The following is a 6,000-nucleotide window of genomic DNA, read 5'->3' as shown; positions in this document are numbered from 1 at the left end:
GTCTCCCTATGTTGCCCAGGCTGGTCTGAAACTCCTGGGTTCAAATGGTCCTCCCACACTGGCCTCCCAAAGTGCTGGGATTACAGGCATGAACTACCAGGCCCAGCCTCAGGCATTTCTTTCTACTGATTTTGTCTTTAGACAGTAGCTTAACACTCAACCAACTGTCAACTAAAGAATTCCTAAAACCCACTTACGACTCGTAAGCCCCCACTTTTAGTTGTCCCACCTTTTCAGGCCAAACCAAAGTATACTTTCCATGTATTGATTTATGGTTGTACCTGCAATTCCTATTTCTTTGAAATGTATAAAACCAAATTCTAACACAAACCCCTCAGGCAAACTTTCTAAGGACGTCTTGAGATTGTGTAAGCCAGCCTCAGTCACTCATATTGATTCGTAATAAACCTCTTTAAATATATTTTGACAGAATTTGGTTTTTCCATTATCAAAAGAATTTTTCTCACCTGTCTTTATGACAGTCCAGTCTTTTTCACATGTTCTAACAAAGTTGAAATAATATGTTTGTCTTGTCTTTCTTTGGAGGGGCCTGCCATTCTATGAAACTCAGATTACCTAGTGACATCGGATCTCTGATGGTTTTTAAAAACAAACAACAACAAAAAAACAGAAAAAAACAAAATCTTCATCTCATTCTGTCACTCAGGCTGGAGTGCAGTGGCATGATCACAGCTCACTGCAGCCTCAACCTTCCAGGCTCAAGGGTTCCTCACACATCAGCCTCCTGCGTAGCTGGGACTATAGACACGTGCCACCACACCCAACTATTTTTTGTTTGTTTGTTTTTTGTAGAGATGGGGCTCAATGATGTGATTTTTTACATTGTCTGGATTTTTTTTTCTCTTTGTTTAGGATGACAGTGATGTTCTCTCACAGTTTTCTGTTATTGGAGCTCAGAAACTGATACCCAAAAATAGGGTGTTTTGACATATGGAACTACAGAAGCCTAAAGGTCCTTCTGAAGTTCTCTTACCCTAGTCTTTCCCAAAGCACAGCATAAAGTTGTTCTCTGAAGTTCTTTTATCTGCCTGAAATACAGACTCACCAAGAAAAACAACTATTTTTTCTTCCCCTTTCTGTTATCTCATTATCTTTTGCAGAAAAGAAGACCAAGAATGTAACTACACCTTAACAGATCCTTTCTCAAGATAATGCCTGTCTCTCATATTCATTCAAATTCCCAAAGAATTACTTACCAATTAATCTCTGCTTCCCAATTCATTCATTCTTCCTAGTAATCACTTATTGTCCCCCAACAGAATTCCTCTTCTTCCCCTTTCCATAACCTGTTAGCCAGGATGGTATATAAGCTTCTGAACTCCTTTGTGGGGGTAAGTAACCATTCTGTGATTCTTCCCCTGTAAACACATTAAATAAATTAACATGCCTTTTCTCCTATTAGTCAATCTGCCTCACACTAGTAATTTTCAAACCTCCAGGGAACCAAGGGCCTTGGTTCCTATGCTATATTTAAGCATAAGTCAAAATCCTTCCAGAGACTTTTAAAAATTATATAAATTTTATAAATGCTTGAATTGCTTAACATTTACATTTGCTCTTGTTTTAAAATTTGATTCTTTTTTCTTAAAGAATTTTCAAATAAAAACAGAAATACAGATTTGGTAGTCTCAAGTCATTTCACTCTCTTGCATAAAACCTTTCAAAATACAAACTTCTCAACATATGTGTTGTCCCTGCACTGCCTATTGCTCTGTTGTTTCCCTCAAGACTCAGTAGATGCTGTTTCCTATACCTAAGTTCCTCCCTTGCATTCACACCAGCTAATTTTTTTAATTGTTTTTTTTTTCCTTTTCAAGTTTCAGATTGCAGAGGTACATGTGCAGGATTGTTTCAGAGGTATATTGCATGATGCTAAGTTTTGGAGTACAATCAAAAACATCACCCAGGAAGTGAGCATAGTACCCAATAGGTAGTTTTTCAACCCTTCATCCCCCCTCCCTCGTGCCCACTTCTTGTATTCCCCAGTATCCATGTTCCACATGTTCATATGTACTCAATGTTTAGCTCCCACTTGTAAGTAAAAACATGCCATATCCGATTTTCTGTTTCTGTGTTAGTTCACTTAGCATAAAGGCCTCCAGCTGAATCCATGTTGCTGCAAAGGACATGATTTTATTCTTTTTTTGTGGTTGCATAGTATTCCATGGTGTATATGTACCACATTTTCTTTACCCAGTCCACCACTGGTGGACACCTGGGTTGATTCTGTGTCTTTGCTATTGTGAATAGTACTGAAATCAACACATGGGTACCTGTGTATTTTTGGTAAAATGATTTATTTTCCTTTTGGTATACACTCAGTAATGGGATTGCTGGGTTAAATAGTAGTTAAACTCTTAGTTCTTTGAGAACTCCAAACTGCTCTCCATGGTGGTAGAACTAATTTACTTTCTTACCAACAGTGTAGAAGCATTCTATTTTCTCTGCAGCTCTGCCAACATCTGTTATTTTTGACTTTCTAACTACAGCCATTCTGACTCATATGAGATGGTATCTCATTGTGGTTTTGATCTGCATTTCTCTGAGGATTAGTGATGATGAGCATTTTTTTCATATGTTTGTTGACTACTTGTATGTCTTCTTGTGAGAAGTATCTATTCATGTCCTTTGCCCACATTTTAATAGGGTCATTTGTTTTTTGTTGTTGATTTGTTTAAGTTTCTTATAGATTCTGGATATTAGGTCTTTGATAGATGCATAGTTTGCAAGTATATCTCAGATTAATTCTAATTATTTTAGGGTGCTTTCTCTGGCTATACCATCAAAATGATCACCCCACTCCCATTTTTGCTACTCATTCACCAAACATCTCCACTGTTGCATAAAAGGACCTATATAATTTTCTTCTCCCTGGAATTTCTTTTATTGTCTACAGAAAGTCAACTGATGATAGACTTATTTAAGAAAGTCTTTATTTTACCTTTCCTTCTGAACAATAATTTCACTGGACATGGAATCCTAGATAGGCATAATATTTTCTTTCAACACTTTATTTCACTTTCTTCATGTTTTCATGGTTTCTGATGAGAAATCTGCTGTAATTCTTACCCTTATTCATCGGTACATAAGATCTTTTTAAAAATTTTTAATTTTTAATTTTTGTGGATACATAGTATGCATATATATATGTACATATGTTTATGGGGTATTTTGATACAGGCATAAAATGTAAATGAGGTATCTATTACCTCGAGGTATCTATTATCTCAGGGTAAATGAGGTATCTATTACCTCGAGTATTTATCCTTTGTGTTACAAACAGTACCCTCTGACTCCTTTGAAAAGTTTGTCTTGTGTTTTCTGTATTATGAATATGCTATACCTAAGTACAGAATTTCTGGTATTTATTCTGCTTAATTTACTCTGAGCTTCATGGAACTGTGCTTTGGTGTCTGTCATAAATTTTGGGAAATTCTCAGCCATTATTATTTCAAAATTTCTTCTCTGTTGTCTCATTCTCCTTTTTATATGTTATACCTTTTGTCATTTTCCACAGTTCTAAGACATTCTGGCTTGTGTTTGTTTTCATTCTTTTTTTTTCTCTTTACTTTTCAGTTCGGGAAGTTTCTGTTGACCTATTCTTAAGCTCATGACTCTTTCCTCATTCATGTTTAGTCTAATAATGAGTCCATTAAAGGCATTTTTAAATTTCTGCTACACTGTTTTTAAGTTCCAGCATTTTCTTTTTCTTTTCTTACAGTTTTCACTTCTCCACATAAAATAATAATTGTTCTTCAATGTTTTCTACTTTTCCCATTTGAGCCTTTAACATATTAATTATAGTTATTTTAAAGTCCATGTCTACTAATTCCAACATCTGCGTCATAGCTAAACTAAGTTCTTATGTTTGCTTTATATTTTCAGATAACATTTTTTCTTGCCTTTAATATGCCTTGTAAATTTTTTGTTGAAGTCAGTCATGATATATTTGAGCAATATGAAGTATAGTAACTAAATGTTTAGTATGACGTTTTCTGTTAATCTGGGACTTTGGCTTTGTTTAATGTGTTTGCTGTGGTTATAATTTCAACTTCCTCTACTGTCGTTTTTGTTTTCTTCCTTGGCTTTGGGCTTCCCTATGTGTTTCTCTGAAACAGCCTGTCTTGCAGCTTTTTCAGCTGAAATCCAATGTTGTAATACTGGAGCTCCGTTGGTATGGTAGCAAGGTATGTGTGAAGAGATGTATTCTATAACCTTATAAATCACTTTCGGCTTTTTAGTGGGTCCTTAAATCTAGTCTGTGACCCCCCTCAAATGTTTGTTACTTCCTCTACTTTTTGGCAATGGGAAGGCTAGAAGGGGCTGAGTGGGAGAAATGCGCTGTGAGATAACAATCTGGTAAGGTCCTCTCCACTGGAGAGTAGGTATTTGCTATGGACAATGCTCCAGGCACATTTCTCAATTGTTAATCTTCCCCAACCTCTATAAGAGTTAAGATGAGATCTAGGACTTCATGTCTAAAACACCAAAAGCAATGGCAACAAAAGCCAAAATTGACAAATGGGATCTAATTAAACTAAAGAGCTTCTGCACAGCAAAAGAAACTATCATCAGAGTGAACAGGCAACCTACAGAATGGGAGAAAATTTTTGCAACCTACTCATCTGACAAAGGGCTAATATCCAGAATCTACAATGAACTCAAACAAATTTACAAGAAAAAAACAAACAACCCCATCAAAAAGTGGGCGAAGGACATGAACAGACACTTCTCAAAAGAAGACACTTATGCAGCCAAAAAACACATGAAAAAATGCTCATCATCAATGGCCATCAGAGAAATGCAAATCAAAACCACAAAGAGATACCATCTCACACCAGTTAGAATGGCGATCATTTAAAAAGTCAGGAAACAACAGATGCTGGAGAGGATGTGGAGAAATAGGAACACTTTTACACTGTTGGTGGGACTGTAAACTAGTTCAACCATTGTGGAAGTCAGTGTGGCGATTCCTCAGGGATCTAGAACTAGAAATACCATTTGACCCAGCCATCCCATTACTGGGTATATACCCAAAGGACTAAAAATCATGCTGCTATAAAGACACATGCACACGTACGTTTATTGCGGCACTATTCACAATAGCAAAGACTTGGAACCAACCCAAATGTCCAACAACGATAGACTGGATTAAGAAAATGTGGCACATATACACCATGGAATACTATGCAGCCATAAAAAATGATGAGTTCATGCCCTTTGTAGGGACATGGATGAAACTGGAAAACATCATTCTCAGTAAACTATCGCAAGGACAAAAAACCAAACACGACATGTTCTCACTCATAGGTGGGAATTGAACAATGAGAACTCATGGACACAGGAAGGGGAACATCACACTCCGGGGACTGTTGTGGGGTGGGGGGACGGGGGAGGGACAGCATTAGGAGATATACCTAATGCTAAATGACTAGTTAATGGGTGCAGCAAACCAACACGGCACATCGATACATATGTAACAAACCTGCACATTGTGCACATGTACCCTAAAACCTAAAGTATAATAATAAAAAAAAAAAAACCACACACACACAAAAAAAAGATGAGATCTTTCCTGGCTCTTCAGTGTAAAAATCTAGTGCAGTAGGAGAAGTCACACAAAAGTGTGGGCCACCCTGGAGACTATGGCTTCCAGGAGATTCTCATTCTCACAGTAATCCACACTAAGCATCCAGAAGTTTGTCAAAATTACTTGTGTTCCTACAAGTTTATGGCTCCAGCAGCTTCTCCCCCAGGTAAGGAGATTTCAGCTGTGACTCACTAGATTTGTCCAAGTCTCCAGATTATGGGGTGGCAGTTTGCCATGAATTTCAGTTCTCTCATAGGCCTTAGAAAAGCATTGGTATTCCGTTTGTTTAGCTTGTTTCTTGTCGTAAGGATAAAAGTGACAACTTCCAAACTTTTTACGTTAGAGCTGAAACCAGAAGTCCTTATTATTTGTATATTCGTCATTTCTAT

The 6,000-nt window shown here is 37.0% G+C and overlaps 1 long non-coding RNA gene across 2 annotated transcripts in view; it reads right to left on the bottom strand.

Moving 5' to 3' along the window:
- Nucleotides 1-6,000, bottom strand: part of LOC116810570 (uncharacterized) — a 150,814-nt gene that overhangs the window by 65,274 nt on the left and 79,540 nt on the right. For both annotated transcript variants that reach the window (XR_009213993.1, XR_009213994.1), the window contains exon 7: nucleotides 1,218-1,379. This is a non-coding gene — a long non-coding RNA (uncharacterized LOC116810570). The remainder of the gene's footprint in view (nucleotides 1-1,217; nucleotides 1,380-6,000) is intronic.

This window comes from Hylobates moloch, unplaced genomic scaffold (assembly GCF_009828535.3).
Source record: "Hylobates moloch isolate HMO894 unplaced genomic scaffold, HMol_V3 SCAFFOLD_1, whole genome shotgun sequence".
Lineage (NCBI taxonomy): Eukaryota > Metazoa > Chordata > Mammalia > Primates > Hylobatidae > Hylobates > Hylobates moloch.
This window is presented reverse-complemented; position numbering and strand designations above follow the sequence as displayed.